The sequence below is a fragment of the Bos javanicus genome, chromosome 14 (assembly GCF_032452875.1).
Source record: "Bos javanicus breed banteng chromosome 14, ARS-OSU_banteng_1.0, whole genome shotgun sequence".
In the NCBI taxonomy this organism is placed as follows: Eukaryota; Metazoa; Chordata; class Mammalia; order Artiodactyla; family Bovidae; genus Bos; species Bos javanicus.
Genome location: NC_083881.1, coordinates 64,166,036 through 64,193,220, shown reverse-complemented (window position 1 = coordinate 64,193,220; position 27,185 = coordinate 64,166,036). Strand labels below are relative to the sequence as shown.

General features: G+C 39.4%; 1 protein-coding gene across 2 annotated transcripts in view; it reads right to left on the bottom strand.

Annotated features, from left to right (window-relative positions):
- Positions 1-25,384, bottom strand: part of RNF19A (ring finger protein 19A, RBR E3 ubiquitin protein ligase) — a 55,352-nt gene extending 29,968 nt beyond the window's left edge. Inside the window, exon 1 of one of the 2 annotated variants that reach the window (XM_061438357.1) lies at positions 25,292-25,384. The gene's annotated coding sequence lies outside the window, so the exon portion shown is untranslated. Of the gene's footprint in view, positions 1-24,524; positions 24,954-25,291 lie in introns of those variants that run through there. The other variant, XM_061438358.1, reaches the window with a different exon arrangement.
- Positions 25,385-27,185: the final 1,801 nt, after the last annotated feature.

The following is a 27,185-nucleotide window of genomic DNA, read 5'->3' as shown; positions in this document are numbered from 1 at the left end:
TAGAGTTAATCTCTAATACATGTCAGAAGTCAGAACTACAGCTACCTTTTGAGAAATGGCACATGTACAGTGGTTACAAAGATATATTCACTTTGTGATAAATCACTGACCTACACTCATGGTTAATGCGTTTTTCTGGGTGATCTTTATATCAGAATTAAAGGTAAGAAAACCATTTCACTCAGGCAAACTTTATTCATGTCCAACAGTTTATACCTTCCCATCATCTGCTGCATATTTCCTTAATTCTGAGGGAAATACAGTGTAATGGTAGACTCAACTAAAATTTTCTGCGTATTTTCTTCTCTACAGTTATTAATTTCTCTTGCATCTCAAAATGCTTTCTGTACTCCAGGGTTCAATATATGTATCAAAGAACAGACTATCTTGGGGATCCTAAGAATTTATCACTTAAAACATTAAAACCAGTGGTCACCTGGAGAATTTTTCAAACACACTTTTATAAATTTGATACCCACATAATTTATTATCCACGTCAGAACCTAGTAAGAGTGAATGAAGGTGCTATTAAGACGCTTACTCCTTGGAAGGAAAGTTATGACCAACCTAGATAGCATATTCAAAAGCAGAGACATTACTTTGCCAACAAAGGTTCGTCTAGTCAAGGCTATGGTTTTTCCTGTGGTCATGTATGGATGTGAGAGTTGGACTGTGAAGAAGGCTGAGCGCCGAAGAATTGATGCTTTTGAACTGTGGTGTTGGAGAAGACTCTTGAGAGTCCCTTGGACTGCAAGGAGATCCAACCAGTCCATTGTGAAGGAGATCAGCCCTGGGATTTCTTTGGAAGGAATGATGCTAAAGCTGAAACTCCAGTACTTTGGCCACCTCATGAGAAGAGTTGACTCATTGGAAAAGACTCTGATGCTGGGAGGGATTGGGGGCAAGAGGAGAAGGGGACGACAGAGGATGAGATGGCTGCATAGCATCACTGACTCGATGGACGTGAGTCTGAGTGAACTCCGGGAGTTGGTGATGGACAGGGAGGCCTGGCGTGCTGCAATTCATGGGGTCGCAAAGAGTCGGACACGACTGAGCGAGTGATCTGATCTGATCTGATTAATATTTAAAATAGGATGTGTGTGTGTTAAGCTGTGTCCATCTCTTTGGGACCTCACGGACTGTAGCTCGCCAGGCTCTTCTGTCCATGGAATTCTCCAGACAAGAATAGTGGAGTGGGTGGCCATTCCCTTCTCCAGGGGATCTTCCTGATCAAACCCAGGTCTCCTGCATCATGCACAGATTCTTTACCATCTGAGCCACCAGGGAAGCCCTTAAAATAGAATAATGGGGACAAACTAGAACATATGGTGATCCCACTTAGGAAGCCTTTCCAAAACAGTGTGCAAATAAACAAATATGCCTTAAAGGAAAATAAAAAAACTTGAATACTAAAAAATTTAATATTTTTATATGGTAAAAAGTATAATAAAATAGGAAGACACGATAAATTAGTAATATATAACAATATTTTACATATAACAATGAACAACTTTCATGAGTATACAAACAGCTTTTACACATTAGTAAGAAAAAGATGCACAACTCGGTGGTAAAATGAGCAAGGCTATAGGAGGAAGAGTTTGGAGAAAAAAATACAAAAATCAGGAAGACAGGAAACAGTGTTCAACACACTGGAAATGAAAATTCAAACAGCAGACACCATCTCTGTACACAACAGGCTAACAAAGGTCGAAAGGGTGGGTGAGTGTGTACTGAAAGAAGCACCTCACAAACTGTTCAGAGGAGAGCAGGCAGCACAACTCTGGGGAACCAATTTAGCTGACTCATTGGAAAAGACCCTGATGCTGGGAAAGATTAATGGCAGGAGGAAAAGGGGACGACAGAGGATGAGATGGCTGGATGGCATCACCAACTCGATGGACATGAGTTTGGGTGAACTCCGGAGTTGGTGATGGACAGGGAGGCCTGGCGTGCTGCAGCTAATGCGGTCGCAAAGAGTCGGACACGATTGAGCGACTGAACTGAACTGAACTCGAAATGGAACTGTTCTCTGACCAGCAATCCTACGTGTAAAATCTGTCCTTCAGAAATTATAAGGACACAAGTGTGCAAAGAAAGTGTACAAGGAAACTCACTGCAGCCAGGTGACAGAAGGAAATAAAACAAGGCAAACAAACCCCATACAAAACTTGGAAATAAGTGTCCAACAGGGAACTGGTAAAAATAAAAGAATCAACCACAATTTACAGGTAATAATAAGGAATAGATCTCTCTATATAACACTGAATGAGCAATAATAACTGCAAAACAGTAGTATGTATAATATGAAACTATTTGTGGAAAAAAAAATGCACCCACAGAGGTTTACAGGTACCTACAGAATTTGTGGAAAAATATTAAACCATTAATAGCAGCTACGTTGGGGAGAATAATCTTTAGTATTCACTTTCTGCCTTCTGTGTAAATTACAATTGTATCATGAGCATCTACTACTTACAGGTTAAAAAAAAACAACCCTAATTTAATCCCACAAACAACAACAAAAAAACATATTCCACTCTAGAATTAACCAATCAAATTGAGAATGTGGTCCAGAACTTGTATATTTTACAAATGTTCTCAGTAATTTAGTTGTACACACTGATCAAGAACCATTAACACTAAAAAGTCTGCTAAACTCCTGCACTTAAAAACAGAATTCTGTATGCTTGGTCTCCAAAACAAGGCTCCTTGTTTTTCATTACTTTAGGTACTAAAAATAAAAGTTCCATTAAAAAAATAGACAAGAAAAACTTCATGAAGGAACACTTCCAAACCCATTCTACGAGGCCACCATCACCCTGATACCAAAACCAGACAAAGACATCACAAAAAAAGAAAAGTACAGGCCAGTATCACTGATGAACATAGATACAAAAATCCTCAACAAAATTCTTGCCAATAGAACCCAACAACACATTAAAAGGATCATACACCATGACCAAGTGAGGTTTATTCCAGGGATGCAAGGATTCTTCAACATATACAAATCAATCAATGTGATGTAACATATTAACAAATTGAAAGATAAAAATACGATAATCTCAATAGATGCAGAAATGTTGGACAAAGTTCAGCACCCATTTCTGATAAAAACTCTTCAAAAAATGGTCACAGAAGGAACCTACCTCAACATAATAAATAAAGACCATATATGACAAACACATAGCAAACATTTTCAACAATGAAAAACTGAAAACATTTCCTCTAAGATCTAGAACAAGACAAATACCAGATTAATAGTTGCAGGATTAGCTTTTTAAAAATAATATAGTCAGAGTTATTGATAGCTAACTTATTTATCAATAACTTTCAGTAAGTTATTGACAAACTAAACATTCTAAAAACTAAGATCATGGCATCTTGTCCCATCACTTCATGGCAAATAGATGGGGAAACAATGGAAACAGTGACAGATTTTATTTACTTGGGCTCCAAAATCACTGCAGACGGTGACTGCAGCCATGAAATTAAAAGATGCTTGCTCCTTGAATGAAAAGTTATGACAAACCTAGACAGCATATAAAAACCAGAGACATTATTTTACCGACAAAGGTCTGTATAGTTAAAGCTATAGTTTTTGCAGCAGTCATGTATGGATGTGAGAGTCAGATGATAAAGAAAACTGAGCGCCAAAGAATTGATGCTTTTGAATTATGGTACTGAGGAAGACCCTGGAAAGTCCCTTGGACACTAAGATCAAACAAGTCAATCCTAAAGGAAATCAACCCTGAATATTCATTGGAAGGACTGATGCTGAAGCTGAAGCTCCAATACTTTGGCCACCTGATGCGAAGAGCCAACTCGCTGCAAAAGATCCTAATGCAGGGAAAGATTGAAGGCAAAAGGAGAAGGGGGCAACAGAGGATGAGATGGTTAGATAGCATCACTGACTCAATAAACATGCATTTGCGCAAACTCCAGCAAACAGTGGAGTACAAGGGAGCTAGGCGTGCTGCAGTCCATAGAGTCGGACACGACTTGGCAACTGAACACCAATAAGAAATAGGAATGGTCCACAACTGGTATTTCTACCACGTATGCCAAAGCCTTGTGGACCAAAGATGTAGTGTAAGTGCTGATAACTAGGTACTGACACATCAAAAATAATCTAATTTGGCGTAATGCTGTTTTTTATACTTCATAAAAATTATGGAAGTTAAACATTTCAGGTGAAGTATCTAATCAATAATTACAATATTGTTTTAAGTGAAAATGTGTTGCAGATTTTAAATGCTCAACTTATAAACACAGGATAGATAATGAGCAATTAGAAAGTTCAAATCCATACAAAGAGCAGCCTATGTTTGAAAAGCTGTATGTATTATTCAGGATCCTGGCCAAAACTCGAAGCATTTTCAAAGAGGTAAGTGAAGTGCTCATTTGCAAAGGTGTGGGTAGGGTTAAAGGAACCAACAGTGATGGCAAAGTACTCAGAAAGCCACTGCCACCCTTTGGAAAAAAGGGACAGGGAGGGAGCTGTCCAATGGCAGTTGGAAGAATAAACATACAGAGTCTCTCTTCTGGAGATCTCTAATATCCACCAATGCCTCACACTGGCTAAACCCAACGAGAAACCAACCAAGGAAGCCAAGGGAGGCCGTCCTTAGAGTAAGTCAGCTTTCTATGGGGCACAGAGCAAGCAAGGGGAGGATGAGGAGTGGGTCTGGAGCAGCAAATAAAAATATTCAGTCTGGATGTATAAAGAAGAGAATTTGGGAGTCAAGACCTTGTTAGACACTGCTAGTTATAAAAATCTTAGATAATGTCCATTCCTGAGTCTGTGAGCTCCACTAAAAAATCTGTGATCTCCACTTATTTCAAATAGATGTTATGACAAGAAAGTGAAACTGTAACAGGCTAAAATTTGGCCTATCCTAAATGTTAGCTGAAATGAAATATAAGACAAGTTTTATGTTTCTAGTAGTACCTAATACAACTTGTAACTTATAGTAGGTGCCTAAGACACACTGGATAAATCAATCATGATGCACGACACACATACGTGGAAGTAAGGGAACTGAGGATTTGTTCATATCTTTGCTTTTGGCTTGTTACTGCTGTAAGGTTCTTTTTAAGTGATACCACCTTACTACATTCAGCTTTTTAAACTGTAAAAAGAATCTTTACCCCACAAGTGCTACAGGATAGATAAGATCATGTTAAATATCTTGACATTATACAACTTCAAGAACTACAGATTTAAAACATTCAACCAATAAACATCTCCCAACCACCAACGTTTTAGGAGCATCTACTAAGCACCCACATGCCTAAATGATTTAAGACTGATGAAACATTATTTTGCAGAAAGTAGGCTGGGCAAAAAAAAAAAAAAAGGACAATAAAGAAATTATTTCCCAAGAGAAAATCCCACTCAACTCTGGAATATCTGTTTTTGCCTATTATTCAGCCAAAATTGGGTTTCTTCTATTACTTCTCACAAAAGTAAAAAAACAGAGAAAACCCAATAATTTTGTATTGATAAACACTAAAAGTATCCAGTTTCTGATTCTAATTTCTTTTACTGATGTCTGACACCCAGTTCAGCACCGCTGCTGCTGCTGCTAAGTCGCTTCAGTCGTGTCCGACTCTGTGCAACCCCATAGACGGCAGCCCACCAGGCTCCCCCGTCCCTGGGATTCTCCAGGCAAGAACACCGGAGTGGGGTGCCATCGCCTTCTCCATCAGCACCTCTAGAACATGGTAATAAAAATAGCATGCCAGAACACTAGCACTGTTGAAGAAAATAGAAAGAGGACTAAGTATAAAGTAGTTTTTGTTTGTTTGAAGTGAGAAGGGAACAGGTACAGAGATTCCCAGCACAGTTTCTATTGATCATTAATTCTGGTCACTACTGAAGCCCAAGCTATTTCATATTTAAGTGAGAGTCAAGAAAGGAGATAAAGAAGTAAGACCTTCTATTTTAGATTCTATTAAAAAACTATTTTATGTTACAAAAGCATAACAGGCCATTAAACTTCTTCAGCAATATATACTCATGTTGAAAGGTTGAGAGAAGATGATGAATAAAAGAAAAAAATTTAATGAATATTTATCTGATATTAAACATGGTTCTCACATGTTTATAAGTCACATTTCACTTTCTGTGAACTAACCACATGTTCATATTCTGCTGCTGGTATGAGGTTTTTTTTATATAAAGGAACTCTACTATTATGTGTTAAATATATTAAAAAATTTTAAAAAAAACACCTGCATGGCAATTTTCCAATGTAGAAATGAAACTTTCGTGTGTGTGTGTGTGTGTTCAAATTCACATATTTTTCTCTTTATGACTTTTGGATTCTATATTCTTGGAACAATCCTGCTCACTCCAAGATTACATTTTTAAAATGCATTTATATTTCTTTCTGGTACTTTTCTATATTTTGTTTGTTTACTGCTTACATCATGTATCCATTTCAATTTATTTTCATGTTACAACTAAGTAGAGATCAAAGTCTGATTTTTTTCTAAATGGCTAGCCAGTTTTCTCAACACCAGTTACTGAATAATTATCTCCTTTCTACCTACCTCTGACCTAATTTGATAAGCTAGTTCTTAGTGTATAAATTTCTTGCTATCTAAGTGGTAGGGACTTCCAAAATACACTCTTGAAGTAAACAACCAAACTGTTTTGTTCCAATTTTTGCTGCCATCTAGGTGGTAGGGACTTCCAAAATACTTGCTGCTATCTACGTGGTAGCGACTCCAAAATACGCTCTTGAAATAAACAACCAAACTGTTTTGTTCCAATTTTTGCTCCCACCAATTGGAAAGGTGCTTATTTCCCTGGATTCTAATCAACATTCTATATTATTTCAATAGCTTTTTCTAAGTCGTGGGGAAAAAAAGTAAGCTACTTTCATTTCTATTTCTTTGGTTACTAAACAAATCGAACATTTGTTCATACTTACAGCCCTCTTTATTTTTTCAATGAATTATCTGTTCATATGCTTTTGACCATTTTTTACACTGGAATATTAATGGTCCTCTTCAATTTTAAAACTTTCATATTTATTTCCTCTTAATATTTGCCCTTTAATTCTGTGATTTTTAAAGTAAAAAGCTTTAAAATGTTTATTTAATCACATCTACCAGTTCTTCTGTAAATTCTTTCATTACTTTATATGCTTACAAAACATTTTCTGGGGATAAAATCTATTTATTGACACATTTACCATTTTGGTACTTTTTATTCCTTCTTGTGGATCCAAGTTTCATCTGGTGTCTTGATATTATTTCCCTCCAGCCTGAAGAACTTCCTTAAACATTTCGTCATGTTGCAGATTTCCTATCAATGAATTCTCTCAAGTTGTTTATTTGAAAAATGTCCTATTTTACCTTCATTTTCATGAGTATTCTTTTCTGAATATAGAATTTCAGGTTGATAACTTTCTCCTTTCAGAACCTAAAATTGGTCATTCCATTTTCTTCTGATCGCCAATCATTTCTGATTAAGTCACCATTCACTGATATTTTAATTCCTCTGTAGTAACGTGTGTGTTTTCTCCTTTGGCTGTATTAACATTTTCTTTCCATCTCTGATGTTCAGCAAGTTTGATCAAAATACACCTAGATGTTATTTTCTCTGTATTTATCATAGTTGGGGTTCATTGAACTTTTTCAATTTCAAGTTGATTTAATTTTTTGGCAATTATTTCTTTACATATTTTTTTTTACTCTACTGTCTGTCTCTCTCTCTTCCTGCCAAGGCTCTGTTCATTTTTTGTGCTTTTAATCCATTCTTTGGATTTGCAAATTTTTATTGATCCACCTTCGAGTTCATCAACTTTTTTCTCTGCCTTCTCCAGTCTGTTGCTAAACCCATTCAGTAAAATTTTTACTTCAATTGTATTTTTCAGTTCTAGATTGTCCATTCTTCTATAGTTTCTATTTCTCTGTTGAAATTGCCCACCTATATTCAGTCATCATGATCATGCATCTCCCTTTAGGTCACTGAATATATTACAGTTGCTTTCAAGTCTGTTAATTCTGCTAATTTTAGGGCCCACTATCATTCTGGGGTCAATGGTCGTGACGTTACATCCCATTTTCCCAATTCTTCACATGTCTAGCAGTTGTCTATTACAAACTGGGTATTGTGGATATTATGCGGTAGAGAGATCTTCTCCTAAGAGTGAAAATTTTTAGTATACCCGGCAGTTACATCTCTGGCTCATAAAGTCAAACTTGTGGAGGCTTGATTTTATGTTTTAAAATGTGTCTCTGAGCACAAATGTTTTACCAAGCTCTGTTAATTTGGTGGGAATCAAATACCAAATTGTCTCTCCTAACCCGAGTACCAGCTAAAATCTTTAGCCAGCTTTTCCAGTCTAACTGTTATTATTTTCCACTGAGCTCCATGGAATCTCTCTGAATAGTTTAGGGGTCACTAGCATATTTTAGGGGAGTTTTTCATAGATTTAAGGGCTATCCGACTGTAACTCCCTCCTTTCCGGGATTTATCCACTCAATTTCCAGCCATTCTGGCAGTCCCAAACTCTATCCCTTGATACCTCAAGCCAGTAAGACCAGTTTCTGCTTGATTTTCAGCTGTCCTGTGTTGCATTCAGAAAATGAAGATCATGGCATCCGGTCCCATCACTTCATGGGAAATAGATGGGGAAACAGTGGAAACAGTGTCAGACTTTATTTTTCTGGGCTCCAAAATCACTACAGATGGTGACTGCAGCCATGAAATTAAAAGATGCTTACTCCTTGGAAGGAAAGTTATGACCAACCTAGATAGCATATTCAAAAGCAGAGACATTACTTTGCCAACAAAGGTTCGTCTGGTCAAGGCTATGGTTTTTCCTGTGGTCATGTATGGATGTGAGAGTTGGACTGTGAAGAAGGCTGAGCGCCGAAGAATTGATGCTTTTGAACTGTGGTGTTGGAGAAGACTCTTGAGAGTCCCTTGGACTGCAAGGAGATCCAACCAGTCCATTCTGAAGGAGATCAGTCCTGGGATTTCTTTGGAAGGAATGATGCTAAAGCTGAAACTCCAGTACTTTGGCCACCTCATGAGAAGAGTTGACTCACTGGAAAAGACTCTGATGCTGGGAGGAATTGGGGGCAGGAGGAGAAGGGGACGACAGAGGATGAGATGGCTGCATAGCATCACTGACTTGATGGACGTGAGTCTGAGTGAACTCCGGGAGTTGGTGATGGACAGGAAGGCCTGGCGTGCTGCAATTCATGGGGTCGCAAAGAGTCGGACACGACTGAGCGACTGATCTGATCTGATTTGTGTTGCATGATCTTTTCCTCAAGAGGAAAGTTGTATATATTTGAGGCAGGAGAAGCATTTGGCAGTTTTCCAAAGGATACCTTTACCTAAAGATCTAAGATACAATATTCTTGAATCTGTATATGATGCTATTATAGGAAATTTTGGCTCAAGTATACAATTCATTATTCTTTATCAGCATTAATTCATTTATTCTTTCAACAAGTATGTTCAGTGTTTATCTAATGTGCCAAATACTCTTCCGGGTGGTAGACACAGAATAGTGAACAAGAGAGACAAGGCCCCTGTTCTGTGGAACTTTCATTCTAGTGCATCCACACCAAGCACTGAACAAAGACATTTCAGCCTGTGTCTTCCCCAAACAGTAATACTAGACTTTGCAAGGATATAAAGTATAATAAAGTGCTTCCCTTTTTTCATAAGCATGATTTGGAAAGAAAAGATGATTTTATATGAGCATATATGATAGTCCCATAATCTAAACATTTTAGTCCCAAAATCTAAATATTTATCAATATCTATTTAAAGTTTTCTTTCTAAAAGACTGTATATATGTGCTTTTGACAGCATTCTATTTTTCACAATGACAGTAGTTTTTTAGCATCATAAATAGCAGACAATTTAAGTTGTACAAAGAGGGATCATTAGTTATCTGACCAAATTATCTAATACAGAGAAAATTAACTTAGCTAACTGAGCATGACTTCAGAAGCCAATATTGGTGAATAAACAGTGGGGGATATCCTCTATACTTAACTAAATTTTTTGACCCTGCTCTTCCTCTAGAATTAAAAAGTTCCTAAGGCAATGGAAAAAGGAAATATTTATCTTCCATAGCATTTCCTATACAGAGTTGCAAACAATAACATATCAAATTTAACTATGCCCAGGTACAATTTAATGTAGTAGCTAACTATAAAAAACAGAATTAATCATCATAAGCCATCCTTTGATCAGACCACAACTGGAAGTAATGTACTAGTAATGATGTATCTGCATACAAGCTAATTTTGGCCCCAAGTAAATAGAGTTTTTGTACATCTGAACAAGTTCATTAAATTCTTTGGTTTTTCACATATGGTTTTCTCTTTACGGTGATACATCACAGTAAAGTTCATTATAATGAAGTTTCATATTGCTCAAAAAGGTCATTTAAATGTTTAAAGTTATCTTAAGTTATGTCATTCATCTTGCTGGTGTCAAATGTGAAATGTTATATTTTCCTCTAATAAATCTATTCCCCAATATAGCCGGAAATTCAGCCATAGCAGTAATGCAGGCTCTGGGTATCATTCTTGCTGTCCAAATAATATTGAAAAGGCAAACTCTCTTATAAAAACTCTGACTTATTAAACATCTCTTTATACAGTCTGTTAAAGTAAAAATATAATAGGCAGAATAATAATTTCTGGTGAAGGATAAAGATGCTTAAAAACACAGCTTATCCATGGATGGGCTTCATAGAAATCCATGAAATCTCTAAAACTACATACTAAATTATAAATAAAGGTATATTCCACTGACAGAACTCATAGATTTCAACAGATTCTCCAAGGAGTCTAAAGTATAACAAAAGGTTAACCACTACTGCTGAGATAGTGGAGTTTAATTTGCCAGTAAAAGTTAACATCAGATTCTGTAAATTGGGTCTGCTCTCACTAATTTACATTATTAGTACTATATTCATATCTATTCTAATTATTAGCTCAGTTAGAACACACTTCTATTCCTTTAAGATAAGTTGCAGTTCCAAAGAGTTAAGTTTGGGGAAAAGTTTAAAAAAAATAAACAACCTTCATCTATAAGACAAATGTCTCAGATTCATAATGCAAGAATAAATATAAGGTATGTACATGGCCTAGAGTAACCCACATTTAAAAAACAAAATCTAACAAATAAAGGCTGTTGTACATTCAAAGGACTGCTGCTGCTGCTGCTAAGTCGCTTCAGTCTTGTCCGACCCTGTGCCACCCCATACATGGCAACCCATCAGGCTCCCCTGTCCCTGGGATTCTCCAGGCAAGAACACTGGAGTGGGTTGCCATTTCCTTCTCCAATGCATCAAAGTGAAAAGTATAAGTGAAGTTGCTCAGTCGTGTCTGACTCTTTGAGATCCCATAGACTGCAGCCTACCAGGCTCCTCCATCCATGGGATTTTCCAGGCAAGAGAACTGGAGTGGGGTGCCATTGCCTTCTCCATTCAAAAGACAGCTGTGTATAAAGATATTACAGAGCTATTATGTCATCTTCACTTAAAATGCACTGAAAATTTTTTTAAGTTCATCAATCCTCATAAGGTAAGTCAATAACACTACCTCTATCCTAAGAACCCAGATTTCTTATCTGTATATAATATGCTCGTGTTTCTGAGGACACATTCCAGTAATTAAAAGGCTTTTAGGCTGTATTTCTTTCTAGCACCATTGCTGACTGTTTTTCACTGGCCATCAAACATTTTACTTCTTTGTGCTGTTCCATTTTAAATAGAGATAGTGTTTAAGTAGAGATAGTGTTAGCCTGTTTCATTTTCCTTCCGTTTGCAGCTAGATGCAGTCATGTGTCCAGTTCTGGCCAATGTAACGTGAGGATGATGATGCATGCCACTTCCAGAACTAGTCCCTAAATCATCCTTTCAATCATCCTTTGAGCTCTCTCCCTTTCCTCGAAAGCTGGCTGAATGTAGTGATTCCAGTGGTTGACTCCAAACAGGTCTTTGGGGAGGGCTGAGTCACAAGATGGAAGGAATTGGGATACCTGAGTCACCCACATGGTTCTTTGTGTGAGTGAAAAATTAACTTTTATAGAATTCCACCATAAGATTTGGGGTTTTTTTTGTTTCAGACACAACTATCTTACCCAAGATGAGATAAAATGAGGGAATAACTTAAGAGTAGCTTGGAAGGAAAATTCTGAAAACAAATATAGGGTAATAATAGCTTGTTTTTATTCAGAGAGTAGAGCATGGGACTTTGGAGTCACAAAGTTTGGGTTCAGGTTCAGATTCTGACACTAGCTGTGTGACACTGTGTTAAATTACTAAGACAGTTTACTACACTGTAAAATAGGAATAACAAATAACCTACAGTCCACAGAATTATTACTAGGATTAAATAAAATATGTAAAGAATCTAGCACTAGTATGACATATTAATCACCTGACAAATATTAGCCATTATAAATATTTGAGAAGATGATACAAATGTAACTAAGGCACTTACTGGATAAAGCTATTTAAAAAAAGATTATCATGCTTAAGGTTAGAAATAAAATGAAACAAACTGTTGGCTCTGAAATGGCTTATCTAATGTAATCAGAATACTTAGCCACTTGCAAGTTTGGAATACATCATTACAGAACATAAATTTCTCCAAGATGAATATAGTTTTCACCCTTATGTTTATATAGTCGTAAACCTACAATAAGTGATCTAACATTAAAAATGGAATAAGTAAATTCAAATTAACTACTTTTATACATAGGGGAGGTGGAGGAAGCTCAACAGATGATTAACATAGGCACATCGTTTCCAGCAAGTTTTTTGGAAAGTGAATACTTATCAAGACTCAAATACACTACCTTAGGCTCTACCTCTAGATAATGTCTATGATCTCCTAGAAACATAAACTAAAAGTTCAGAATAAACTATTCCCGTATGCCACAAAACCTCCCCAAAAAGACAGTTTAAACTACTGGAGAAAGAAAAGGCATTATTCATTCCATTTTCCAATAAAAAATATTTAAAACATTTTGACTAGCTCCTTCCAGGAACTATTTAGAAGGGCAAACAACACAGCAATAAGGAAAAGGATGGAAAAGCATACCGCAAAATGATGTGTGTGATGGAGTGCCCAGAGACATGAAAAAAACTTTTTTAACAGGTTAAAAAAAGACCAAGCTGTCAAAAAAAAAAATCTTTTTGACTGGTTAAAATACTCACTGCTATACATCAACAGAAGGGAGATATTAACCTAGTTTGAGATATTAGTCAAGTTTGTGTACTTTTGAATTTCAACTTCCTTATTTGAAAGCTAAAGTGATTGGATAAGGTAATGTCTAAGGTCTCTTAGTTCTGAAAGACTGTGATTCTAATACACAAACACATACACAGCTGTAACACACACACATCATGCGTGCGTAGTCGTCCCCAACTCTTTGCAACGCTATGGACTGTAGCCCGCTGAGCCACGCGATTTCCCAGGCAAGAATACTGGAGTGGGTTGTCATTTCCTTCTCCAGGGGATCTTCCCAACCCAGGGATTGAACCCCCATCTCCACATCTCCTGCACTGGCAGGTGAATTGTTTACCACTGAGCCACCTGGGAAGCCCAATACATACATACGCTAGGGTTAAAAATGGACAATTAATAGTTTCTAAGATAATTTTTGTTTCTGTTCTTTTAAAAATATCTCCAAATTCTCTAAAGTGTTGGTATACTCTTTGGTCTTAGTAAATCCAGTGGAATGAACTGCAAACTTAATTTTACCAGTTTTATCATTAATCTAAATAATTCTTAATTTGGACAATTACAAATATTAAGTATTTGGGCTAATTTTGTCCTAACCAATTTTTCTGTAAGTTACTTTAAAAAGTATTGATAACAGCAGTATCCTGCCTCTCCAACTGTGGAAATTGATTTGTCTCTTTCTCCTAAAGAACATGAGGAGTGGGGAAAGCAAAGACCTCTGGTTAGGGTAAATCATTATGTGTGTGTTTGTGTGTGTATTTAATTTTACAACATATGCACATGATGAGGTAGAGCACAGACTGGAAGAGCTATGTGGTAGAAGTCCTAAAAACTATCCTTAAAACTTTCTTCAAATTATAAAGTAATTCTCAGAAGCAATAGTATCTCTTGGAAAAAAAGAGGCACAATAAGCAAAATGTGTCTGTTTTGCTCCAGATACACCACATTTATAGCGCTTCCCTCTAAGTATGTCCCCCCAAAATAAAATCAGAACTGAAATACAAATGAAATATTTATTAATTTTATAGGAGAAGAAAACAACTAAGGGAGTATTTTCAAAGAAAGCAGGAGAACCTAGATAAGAATTAAACAACAGGTAAACAATCATAAAGGTTTATCATTATTATGGCTTTCTCATTAAGAATTCAAAAGAAACAAAGTGGGTTTAACTATAATTATACAACCTAGTATTTAATTAGACATATTAGATATTTTAACTATAAATATTTTGCTATAGGAAACATCAACAAACCCCAATTTAAAAATCAGCAATCAAGAGACAGAGGGAATCTCAAATAAGTCATGGAGATTCAAAAAATGAAAAGGCTACAAACTGGAACTATTCCACAAATACTAGTCATGCACAGGTGAATCTGCTAGATACCCACGTGAGTTCCTCAGAACAACCTCATTTGATTGTGGAACCTATACTTCTAGTGACACTAATGTTCCAATCTAATGTTAAACTTTATAAGTGAGAAAACTGTAGTCTAGAGTTACTCAGTTGAATACATCATCACTAGCCATATGAAGCTATTTAAGTTTAAATTAATTTTAAAAAATATTAAACTCCAGTTCCTCAGTTATACTAGTCACATTTCAAACGCTCTATCGCCATATATGCCCTTCCGAGGTTGTGCTAGTGGTAAAGAACTCGCCTACCAGAGACATAAGAGATGCGGGTTCAGTCCCTGGGTTGCAAAGATCCCCAGAACGCGGGCACGGCAACCCAATCCTGTATACCTTCCTGGAAAATCGCATGGACAGAGGAGCCTGGCCAGCTGCAGTCCATAGGGTCGCAGAGAGTCAGACATGACTGAAGCGACGTAGCATGCTTGCATAGCTGTATATGGCCACTGGCTACCATACTGGACAGTGCAGATCTAGAATATTTCCATCATTGCAGAGAGTTCTATTATACAGTGCTGGTCTAGCGATTACTTGACTTATCCATACAGCTAATGTGCCAGAACAAACTCTTAGCCCTCTTTCTACTATTTTACTTCCTTGACAAGGCCTTCATTAATCACCTGGTTTCTGACTGATCACGTTGGCCTTTTGTTAAGTTCTGCTTACAAACATCCATTTGCTTCCCACAGATAAATGAATTTTAAACTTTGCATGGAATTCAAAGTCTTCCACAATCTTACCTTAGTCTCTTACCATTCTCTGACATAAAAACACACTCTAGCTAACTGGTCTACTTGTTTTTTTTTTTTTTAATTTTATTTTATTTTTAAACTTTACATAATTGTATTAGTTTTGCCAAATATCAAAATGAATCCGCCACAGGTATACATGTGTTCCCCATCCTGAACCCTCCTCCCTCCTCCCTCCCCATACCATCCCTCTGGGTCGTCCCAGTGCACTAGCCCCAAGCATCCAGTATCGTGCATCGAACCTGGACTGGCTGGTCTACTTGTTAAATATGTTAATAAAACATAGTTTCACCTCCATGACACTTCCTATGTCTTTGTCTCTGCCTGAATACACTCCTCCGCCTTCTGTGCTCTGCTTCTCAGGCAGCACAGTGGTAAAGAAGCCCCCTGCCGATGCAAAATATGCAGGTTCAATTCCTGGGTTGGGAAGATCTCCTGGGGTAGGAAATGGCAACCCAAGGGATTTTCTTGCCTGGAAAATTCCATGGGCAAAGGAGCTTGGCGGGCTACAGTCCATGGGGTCAGCAAAGAATAAGACACAACTGAGCACACACACACCCACACCGCACTGCTCTGCCTATTTAAACTCCTACTACTCTTTGAGGCCCAACTCTTATCTTATGTCCACAAATCATTCTAGATCAGTAATTACAGACAAACTACTAAAAATTATTTCATAGTTTTATATAGAAGTTTATAATTTTCTAAATATGTCACCTAAATATTTTACTGTCATTCTTTGTGAGAAATGTGGGGGAAAAATTAAGCAAAGTAAAGGTAATCAAGAGTGTATGTCAGAGGGGTGCTGATCACAATTTAAAAAATTTTTTTACTTTTGGTTGTGCTGAAATTCCGTTGCTGCATTTGGGCTTTCTCTAGTTGCAGTAAGCAGGAGCTACTCTCTAATTGCAGCATACAGGGTTCTCATTGCAGTGGCTTCTCTGGTTGTGAAGTGTGGGCTCAGGAGCTGTGGCACACAGGTTTGCCCTGAGGCACACAGGATCTTCCTGGAGCAGAGATCAAACCTGTGTCCCCTGCACTGGCAGGCAGATTCTTAACCACTGGACCACCTGGGAAGTGCCACATGACAATTTTTTTAAGGGTGATCAGAACTAACTGAGAAGATGACACTTAAATAAAGACTTGAGGGGAGTTAGCCATGAGGATGGAGAAGGCAGTGGCACCCACTCCAGTACCCTTGCCGCAAAATCCAAGGGCAGAGGAGCCTAGTGGGCTGCAGTCCATGGGGTTGCAAAGAGTCGGACTTGACTGGCCGACTTCACTTTCACGCATCGGAGAAGGAAATGGCAACCCACTCCAGTGTTCTTGCCTGGAGAATCCCAGGGACGGGGGAGCCTGGTGGGAGGCCATCTATGGGGTTGCACAGAGTGGGACACAACTGAAGCGACTTAGCAGCAGCAGCCATGAGGAAATCTAGGAAAAGAGCATCCAAGGGAAAGGCAACAGCCACTGCAAAGACTTTAAGGTTGAATGTGCCTGATCTGTTCAAGGAATAGCCCAGAGGCCAGAATGAGGTCTAAGGGAAATGAGCAAGGAATATATGAGACAGGTCAGAATGTTATCAGCTCAGCTTGTGTAGGGCTTCACAGACCACTTTAAGAACTCTAAATTTTATTTCTGAGATGGGAAAACTTAGGAGGCTTAAGGGGCTTCTAAACAAGATAGTTTAGAATCTGGATATTAGTAATTTAAAAGGATAATTCTAGTGTTAAGAATAGAATTCAGTTCAGTTCCTCAGTCAAATCCAACTCTTTGCGACCCCATGGACTGCAGCAAGCCAGGCCTCCCTGTCCATCACCAACTCCCGGAGTTTACTGAAACACATGTCCATTGAGTCGGTGATGCCATCCAACCATCTCATCCTCTGTCGTCCCCTTCTCCACATGCCTTCAATCTTTCCCAGCATCAGGGTCTTTTCAAATGAGTCAGCTCTTTGCATCAGATGGCCAAAGTATTGGAGTTTCAGCTTCAACATCAGTCCTCCCAATGAACATTCAGGACTGATTTCCTTTAGGATAGACTGGTTGGATCTCCTTGCAGTCCAAGGGATTTTCAAGAGTCTTCTCCAACACCAAAGTTCAAAAGCATCAATTCTTTGGCGCTCAGCTTTCTTTATAGTCCAACTCTCACATCCATACATGACTACTGGAAAAACCAAGGCCCTGACTAGATGGACCTTTGTTGGCAAAATAATGTCTCTGCTTTTTAATATGCTGTCTAGGTTGGTCTGCAAGGATATCCAACCAGTCCATCCTAAAGGAGACCAGTCCTGGGTGTTCACTGGACAGACTGATGCTGAGGCTGAAACTCCGATACTTTGGCCACCTCATGCGAAGAGCTGACTCATTGGAAAAGACCCTGATGGTGGGAGGGATTGGGGACAAGAGGAAAAGGGGACGACAGAGGATGAGATGGCTGGATAGCATCACTGACTCGATGCACATAAGTTTGGGTGAATTCTGGGAGTTGGTGATGGACAGGGAGGCCTGGCGTGCTGTGATTCATGGGGTCGCAAAGAGTCGGACATGACTGAGCAACTGAACTGAACTAGGTTGGTCACAACTTTTCTTCCAAGGAGTAAGCGTCTTTTAATTTCATGGCTGCAGTCACCATCTGCAGTGATTTTGGAGCTTCCCAAAATAAAATCTGCCACTGTTTCCACTGTTTCTTCATCTATTTGCCATGAAGTAATGGGACCGGATGCCATGATCTTTGTTTTCTGAATGTTGAGCTTTAAGCCAAGTTTTTCACTCTCCTCTTTCACTTTCATCAAGAAGCTCTTTAGTTCTTCTTCACTTTCTGCCATAAGGGTGGTGTCATCTGCATATCTGAGGTTATTGCTATGCAGCTTGTGCATCCTACAGCCCAGTGTTTCTCATGATGTACTCTGCATATAAGTTAAATAAGCAGGGTGACAATATACAGCCTTGACGTACTCCTTTTCCTATTTGCAACCAGTCTGTTGTTCCATGTCCAGTTCTAACTGTTGCTTCCTGACCTGCATATAGGTTTCTCAAGAGGCAGGTCAAGTGGTCTGGTATTCCCATCTCTTTCAGAATTTTCCACAGTTTATTATGATTCACACAATCAAAGGCTTTGGCATAGTCAATAAAGCAGAAAGAATAGAACAAGAAGAGTTAAAGACAGTAACATGCAGAACAGTTTAAAGGCGGCTGCAATACCCTAGGAGAGAGATGATGATGGGCAAAAGGACATGTCTTGAAAGTAGAACTGATAGAACTGACACGGATTCCAAGTGGATTCTGGCCTGATTAACCAGAAGGCTGAAACTGCTGTCCACTGAAATGGAGAAGGCTGTGAAAAGAATAAGTTTTAGGGAGAAGCTAAGAGCAGGGGTTCCCTTTAAATCTTAGGGGAGAATGTGCATCCAAATACCCAAATGACAAGCACAGAATTCAGGAAAAAGTATGGCCTAGAGATAAAATTTTGAGAAAAGTTGTTACCTGGATGGTGTGTAAAATCACAAGTAGGGATGAACTCGCCAAAGCAGTAAATAAAGAAGGGTAAGGACTGAGCCCTGTGGCAGTCCATTCTTAAGCTACAGGGTTTACAGGAGGATCCAGTAAAGGAGACAGGGAAGGTAGAAGGAATCACACCTTCATAAGACAAAACCTGTTGGCCTATTCCATCAGTACTATGTTTTCACCCTTCCACTAAATATAAACTATATCTTAAAAAGTCAAGAGCAAGCCAACAGGGGCAAATCGGCAGGAGGAGTGAAGAATGACATGAGAGACAATAACAATGTATCTTATAGACTATAAACTATTTATTAGGCTTGTTCAGACTTGAGGGTATTAAAACACTTCCTCTGATATTTCTAAGAATGGACTAGCACTCCAAAGGAAGGGCTGTGTAATCTCTGATAGTCACAATAAATGATACAAAATAAAGATAAGCACAGATCTTTTTATTTTTGACTGTTTATCAGTTTCCTGTGACAAATTACCACAAAGCGGGTGACGTAAGACAACAGAAATTTATGTTCTCACAGTTCTGGAGGCTAAAAGCCTCAAATCCAGCAGGGTTATAATCCCTTTTGGGGTGGCACAGGAGAATTTGTTCTTCACCTCTTACAGCATCTGGTGATCACAAGTATCCCTTGACTTGGGGCCACATCACTCCAATTTCTCCCTCCACGGTCAAACTATCTCCCTCTCTTTTGTCTTGTCTGTAATTTCCCTCTGCTTTTCCCTTCTAAGGGCAACTTGTCATTGAATTTTGGACCCGTTGGATAGCTTGGACGATCTCCTCATCTCAAGATCCTTAATTACATCTGCAAAGACTTTTTTCAAATAAGGTGTCATTCATGGGTTTGAGAGGTTAGCATGTGAACCTATCTTTTTGAGGGCTACCACATAATCTACTGCATGATTCCAGAAATTATCAGTAAAGTGTGCTATGTTTATGCAAAAACTTAAGGGATGTTCATCTATAATTTTAATAAATCATTATTTTTAATGAAAGCATATGGCTATCAGGAGATATCTATTCAGTTTGGCTATGTATTTGATTTAGCTATATTTGGCTATGCATAATTGCTTACCAGGTAACCACTGCAACCGCTAGTTTAGATAAAAGAATGAGTCATTGTGCAACACTGTACATATCCTGTGATGACAGAGTCATTTTCCCCATTTATATGCACGTAATCAGTCCCCACCCTCTACCTCCAAAGGACTTATTTCATGATTTTAAGGATGCCTATATAAGAAGTGTTGGTTATTCATATAAACAAAAACTGAAGGATAAACTAGTTCAGGCAATATTTAAATAGATAAGAGGTTTAACATTTTGTTCTGGAGTAGACCTAGTCACCTCTCTTGACTCAATGTAAGAGCATTTTGTATCGATTTATCCACTGTAACTTACTCCAGTGTGGGAGGCACCAGGACCTCCACATATAGTAGCCTCATGGGTACTTCTTCCTTCTGTGTTTACACTGAGATCTGCTATGACAAGTTACTAGTAATGAAAAAGTCTCTTTTGTAACAATCTTGTCTGAGTAGTTACATGTTTCCGAGACATGGTGTGTGTGTGTGTGTGCATGCAGGCACATGCTCAGCTGCCCAGTCACATCAGGCTCTTTGCAACCCCATGGCCTGTAGCCCGCCAGGCTCCTCTGTCCATGGGATTTTGGAGTAGGTAGCCATTACCTTCTCCAGGGTATCTTCCCAATCCAGGGACTGAACTCACATCTCTTTCATTGGCAGGAGGATTCCTTACTAATTAGCTACCAGGGAACCTTCAAAGACATAATTTATACTAATAAAATCAAACATGATAGCATATTCTCCCTCATTTTATAAACAAGGAAAGTGAGGCAGAGTCACTTTGATAAAGTTGTACGAACGAAAGAAGTCAGGTATTCTGACTTTTCAGTTCAACTCAGTAATTTCAATTCAATGATACATGTGCTTCTGTATTTGGATTCAAAAGACATGTTAGAAAAAGACTATCAAAAAGACTAAGGAATTTCTGTGGAAAGAAACATTTCAAACAAAATATTCCTAGAGCTATGCTGTCTAGTGTAACCACAGAGTGGAGCAAAGACTTAGTATGAATAAAACAATGTAAAGTCATTCATTAATACATGCTGAGATGGTATTTTGTATATGTTGTTTAAAATAATACATATTATGAAAATTAATTTCATCTGTTTCCTTTTACTTTTTTAATGTGACTAAAAGAAAATCTTTATGACTCATTATATTTCCATTAGATAGCCCTACTATAGGTATGATATAATTACATTATACATACTTTATTCAGTTAGCAAATACTTAATCCAACATCTATCACTGTCAGGCCTTATGCTAAGTGCTGAGACTTGAAGAATAAACAAAGATAATGGTCTCTACCATCAGAGTTTACATTATCTCTTACCTTCCACTACACACGTCATATGTATTATCTCACTTATGGTAATGCATAAGAATAACAGAACACCATTTGAGAAGCAAATGCCAATACCTGACTTAGAAATCACAAAATATGAATCATCTTACATTTATAGTACTGGTCATCTATTTTTGTGATATATTACTTACATTATTATGTAAGTATTCAGGGGTCTCCAGAGAGGACAGAGGTTGAAAATGTTAAGTGTACATAATTTTAAGAGGCTGAGTTCAGATTTTTGGACCGAAGACCAAGTTTTAAAGTTTTCTTTCAGCTTCAACAAATCAGGCTGATTTCTGAGGATTTTGTGTCAAAATTCAATGCACAAATTTATTTGAGGACTTAAACAACTCTTTATTGGTTTTGTCCTACTAAAACTTTCACATAAAAAACTATCATATAGAAATTTTTAAAAAATTAACAAGTAGCATTTCTTGAGTACATGACTTTTAAAACAAAATATTAGGTAACATCAACAGGACAAAAATGTATAATGTTTTCTAGGCTAATAACTTTCAAGAAAATGTCACTAATAAACAAAATAATTGTTCAGGTTTTATTGACAGCTACAAAGAGCAAGCAAAAACTACTTTATCAAAAAGTGTTAATTTTTATTAATACTGAAAGTATTACAGATATATGATAGCTATTGAGAAACAGAGTTTCCAAGTTTGAAACACCCAAAATGATTTCACTGATGTTTTTGGTTGAGATCAACCATCACCTGAAACACAGATGTGTTTAGAAAAGGAATGCTATCCCTCGGTTTTTAGCTGTGCAGGTGTGGTTATATATAGCTGCTTCAAGGTGATACAAAGCTACATATACAAACTGATACCTCATAACTTAAAAACTAAAAGGCCAAATAAAAATAATAATTACTCTGGACTGGAGAAAAAAAAATTACCTAAGGAAAATTTAGCTGATCTCCATAAGTAAAATAACATTTTGCTTTTAAAAAAGATCAAATCCAAACCTTTAAGCTAAAGTACTTCACACATGATCGTGAGTCCTTTCAGACCATCATTAAACTACTAGTGCTGGTTTGCCACGTACAATGCAAATACAATCAAATATAAAGTCAGCAATGCAACTTTTTTTTTTTGGTCTTCAGTACAAAATGGCCTAATTTTTATATGGGCCTTAAATAATACAAGATCATAAAGCTTAGTAAGCAGGAAACCAGCCTGAGTTTGACAATCAATTGTCACTTGTCAGAAACATCAGAAAAACAAATAAGAATTCTCTAAGATTTCCTTTATAACCTGAGTAGAGAAGAAACGGAAGAAGGCAATTCAGATATAAATGCGACAAAATTTATCCCTAGCTTACTTTCTGCCTAGCACCTGACTAAGGATTTTTACATGTTATCACAATATTTGTTCCTTCTTCTCCTTGGAAAATTCAGGAAACTACATTTTCAATCCTCAGTGCCCTCCAAACTGAGGAGGGGTGGGGGAGGGGTGGGCAGGGATGATGAGAAACCAAAGAATTCCTGTGATAAGTGTTAAGTGCTTTAAAATCAGAGCCTGCCATAATATACAAGAGATTCTTTCAAATGTTGTTTGTCTCAAATTACCTATATTTAATTCCATCTAACAACGCCATGCAAATATCTTTCAATCTGATCCCACTAAAGAGAGGCGACCTCACGTGTCTTAATCAACAACTACAAAAATATTACCTTACAACTTCCTCTATTTCAAATTTGTGATGTGCATTTATTTTCCACTAAAATGCTGAAGTAGCTTTATAAATAGACACTTAGCATCTTCACATATTAAGTAGGAGAAAAACATTGTTTCATTTAATCTAGTAAAAAGGCACCCAAAATTCTATAAATACCATTAAAATTGTAAAAATTCCAATACTGGTCTAAAGACAGTAAAATTGGGCTGTTCTTTATATAAACTCTAATGATCAGGTGAAGCACCATCCAAAAGAAACACCAATATTTCAAATAGCTACTATCTGAAGACTAAAAATTGAGTTGTGTTTCAACTCCTAAGATAATCTTACAGTTTTAAAATATAACCTTACTGGAATCCTCCTGGAAGTCACAGATACTGAAAAACTACTAACCCACTCCCGTATTCTTGCCTGGAGAATCCCCATGGACAGAGGTGCCTGGTGGGCTACAGTCCATGGGGTCACAAAGAGTCCAACAGGACTGAGCGACTAAGCACACACACTAACATTAGCTGGCCAAATGTAATTTTTCCTCAGAAAGACCCTTTGTTAAGATATTAAAACAGTTCCTGAGGATATATGAAATATAAATTTGTTACATTGTATACAATAATAAAAAGAGAAATAAAGCTAACAAAAAGGGGTTTTGTTGTTGTTGTTATTGCTGTTGCATAATTTGGTTTATTTATTAAGTCCCAAGACTCTAAATCTTTACTATGGAATTGTAAGTAGCAGGCAACGAACGTCTGAAAAGAAATGTTAACAATAGATCATCGCCATTTTCTAAATAGAAATATTTACATTTTGATTCAGTTCTGACAGCTGGGTGTTAAGGAAGCATAAACTGGCAAATACGGTAAAAATGGCTTGATTTATAAACCGAAGTGGAAAGATGCTTATTAAGATGGTTAATGGCAAAACTGAAAATGAAACTTGGGCATACCATCAGACTTCACATAACAAAATGGGTCAAGGAATTCAGTTAAAATAAAAAATACATATGTATAAATAAAAACACAGTCATGTTCTTACCCCACTCCACCCCCCCAAAAAAGGAATGGAAAGGGAAAAATCAGGAACATTTTAAGGCAACCGATCAGAGGAAAGAACTGCTTTATTCCTCCACTGTTTACTAACATTTAACACGAGCATTTGCAGCCAACACCTGGGTTTGAAAACTGCAGCAGCATTTAAACGCTGTCCTTTCTAACGTCCACCCAACAGGACTTTCAGCAACGTTTTGAATAGTAAATATTAACCAGAATAAAGCATCGTTCGTATATTTCTATCTTCAAGAGCTAATGGGGAAAAAAAAAAGATCTTTTTTTCTCCCATATATAGCCATTCTTTTCACTCTTTTATTTACTGCCCTTGTCGCGAGGTTAATGAACCCTAAACTTATTTTCCTCCCTATTAATGAAAGGGGGTGGGGAACGACAGAGGGGAATTCAAATGATAGGAAAAACTGGAAATTAAAAACAGTGGCATTACTTGCTGGATGAAGACGGAGAAGTCTCTCAAGGTTTAGCATGAAGGAGACAATCCTGGAAGACCCCCTCGTAAGACATACTTTACCCCAAGGCCACACCAGTTTTCGTCGGTTTAATTTCTGCTTTTGCAGGGGGTGGCCGTCCCCCGGATGAACGTTCCCCTGGGCATGCCTCTCTCTTTTCCCCGGGGGGGCCTCCAGCTGCACCGGCTGTGGGGGGTGGGGTGGGGGGCGTTGGCCCCGGCTCCGAATTTTGCAGCGAGGCCCGGAAATCGGTCCCGTTAAGAGCCGATTTCACCCATCAGGAATGCGCTCCGCCCCCGCCTCCCCGCCGCTGCCGCCCTCCGCGTCGCCTGCTCCGGGGGGCCGGGGAAGTGCCTGAGGGGAGCGCCGCCTCCGGCCCGTCACAACACCGCCGGGTCGGCCGCCGTCGCCCCAGACTGCCCGGGCCAGGAGGACAGGGCTCGCGGGGCGGATCCCAAGCCTCGCCTCCCGCCCGCGCGGCCGCCAGCGCCGGGGCCGAGCCAGGGGGACGCGCGGATCCAACGCGAGGCCTGAGCCCCCACTAGCCCGTCACCCTCCCCCGGCGCCGCCTGGGCTCCGCCGCGCAGAGTGCGAGAAGGGGCGCCTCTCCCGTGGGATTTCCGAGTCCATTTCCGTCCCGGGGAGCGGCCGGAGAGCCCCGCGTCGGAAACGGGAACCGCGCCCCTGCCCTCCGGCTCCCGGGTGCAGCCTTCCCCCATTCACCCCACCCCAGACTCGCCCGTACCTTCAACTCCTCGATAGGGCGCAGGGCTGCGGGCGAGCAGGCCCATCTCCCGGCGGCGGCGGCGGCCAGAGGAAACACGGAGGAGGGTTCCTCAGAGCCGCCCAGGCGCCTCTCAGCTGGGGCGGGGGGAACGCAGAGGAGGGGTCCCGACGGCCGCTTTCCCGAACTCCTCCTCCGCAGTTCTGTCTTGACGGCGGTTCCCGGGAATCAGCGCCGCAACTGCCATTCTCTCCCCCGGGCCCCGCTTCCCTCAGCCCCCGCTGTCTCCGCCCCCTCCTCCCACTCCTTCCTCCCGCCCCCTCCCCGCCCAGCCGCGCCTCGCCCCTCCCCGGAGCGCCGCCCGCGTGCCTTGCGTCATGGCGTCACGCCCACCCCGGCCCGTCGCTGGACGCGCGGGGACGCGGGCGTTCGCTGTCCCCGTTCGCCCGGTTAATCTCACGGGAGCGTCCCGCCTGCGGCTCGGGTGGCCGGGAGTGTGGCGCCCCCGCCACCTCCTGCTTGACCTCCGCCCGAGAGCGTCAGCGGCCCTTCCTGCCCCTCAGCCTGTAGGACTTCTCCCGGGCTGTGGGGCAGGTGTCTCAGGACGGGGGGGTGGGAGGTGCCTAGAAGCCGCTCTCGAGGTGTAGGGAGGTGATGGGCTTGGAGACCTCCCGGTTTTCGGGGTTCCGCACGTCGTTATTCAGTCCTTCTGTTTTCTCGCGGTTCACCTGCTAGAGTGGCAAATCCCAGGGAGAGCAGGGAGGGGGTGCTGCAGCGAGCTGCTTCGCTCTGCTGGAGGAAACGTCCTCTCAGAGTTCCCCCACCTCACCTTCTTTTAATAGAGCGCAGGCACTGCTAAAAGCAGCGCTTTTTAGCCACAACTTAACACCCTGTGCGAGAGTTCGGAGAATATATACCACTTGCCTCTTTTTTTTTTTTTTCCCCCCACCTCTTTGTAATCACGAAGTAGCTTAAGTATTCAGAATCCATATTTCAGTGCTGTTTGATACCTTCTAAGTGACTTTAATCCACTTTTTCTATCCATCCCGTCCTAAGAGCCAGTCATACCCTCTTTGAATTTTTTAACCTCCACATGACTGGTTATCAGTTCTTCTTAGTTGAATAAACATTCAGGCCTTTCCTTCCTAGCTGATTTCAAGATTCAGTCACTCTTTGGAATACTGAGAAATAGGGATGTGGTTCATGCTGGACAGTGTGTCTTTTTGCCATCTGTTACTTAACTAAATATATCACCCTATCAATCTTTGTTTCAGTGTGCCTAATTAGACACAAAGGAGCAGTCGTCTTTCAGAGCGTACTTGGTATCTTTGGTAACCCAGTAAATGTTTACCAATTACAAAACTAAGCAATCTAAGCAGTTTAGGTCTAAGTATCTTTGACCACAGATCTTGAAGTAATCATGGGTATGTTCGTTTTCATCTATCCGATGTTTTAAAGCTGTTATATATTCCTTTCAGTGCTATTTGAAGGCTGCCAGCAATTTATTAAGTGGAATACTTTAAGCCTATAGGTAGTACAAGAAAAGTAAGTTAAATGGATTTATAGAATTGAAACCGTGGTGTCTCAGGGTCTCCGAAGGGCTCTGGTGCTATATAGTTCTTTATGTCTCAGCGCAGAAAAGAGTTGAGAGGCAAAGTGATAGACAAGTGATTTATTAGAATAGAAAACCAATGAGGTTTAGAAGTGGCAGATGAGAAATGCTGTGCCCTGAGAACTTACTGGGCTACTTTTCATAATCAAAGGAAAACTGGGGAGGAGGAGAAGAGCTTCTTTGTCTTTCTTGAGTAGATGCTGTGCTTCCATCATCATCAACTCCTTGTTATTCAGGAGAGTTTTCTTATCCCTACATGATCAAGCTAGGTCCACAATTACTGTTTTTATGTGTATAGAGAAC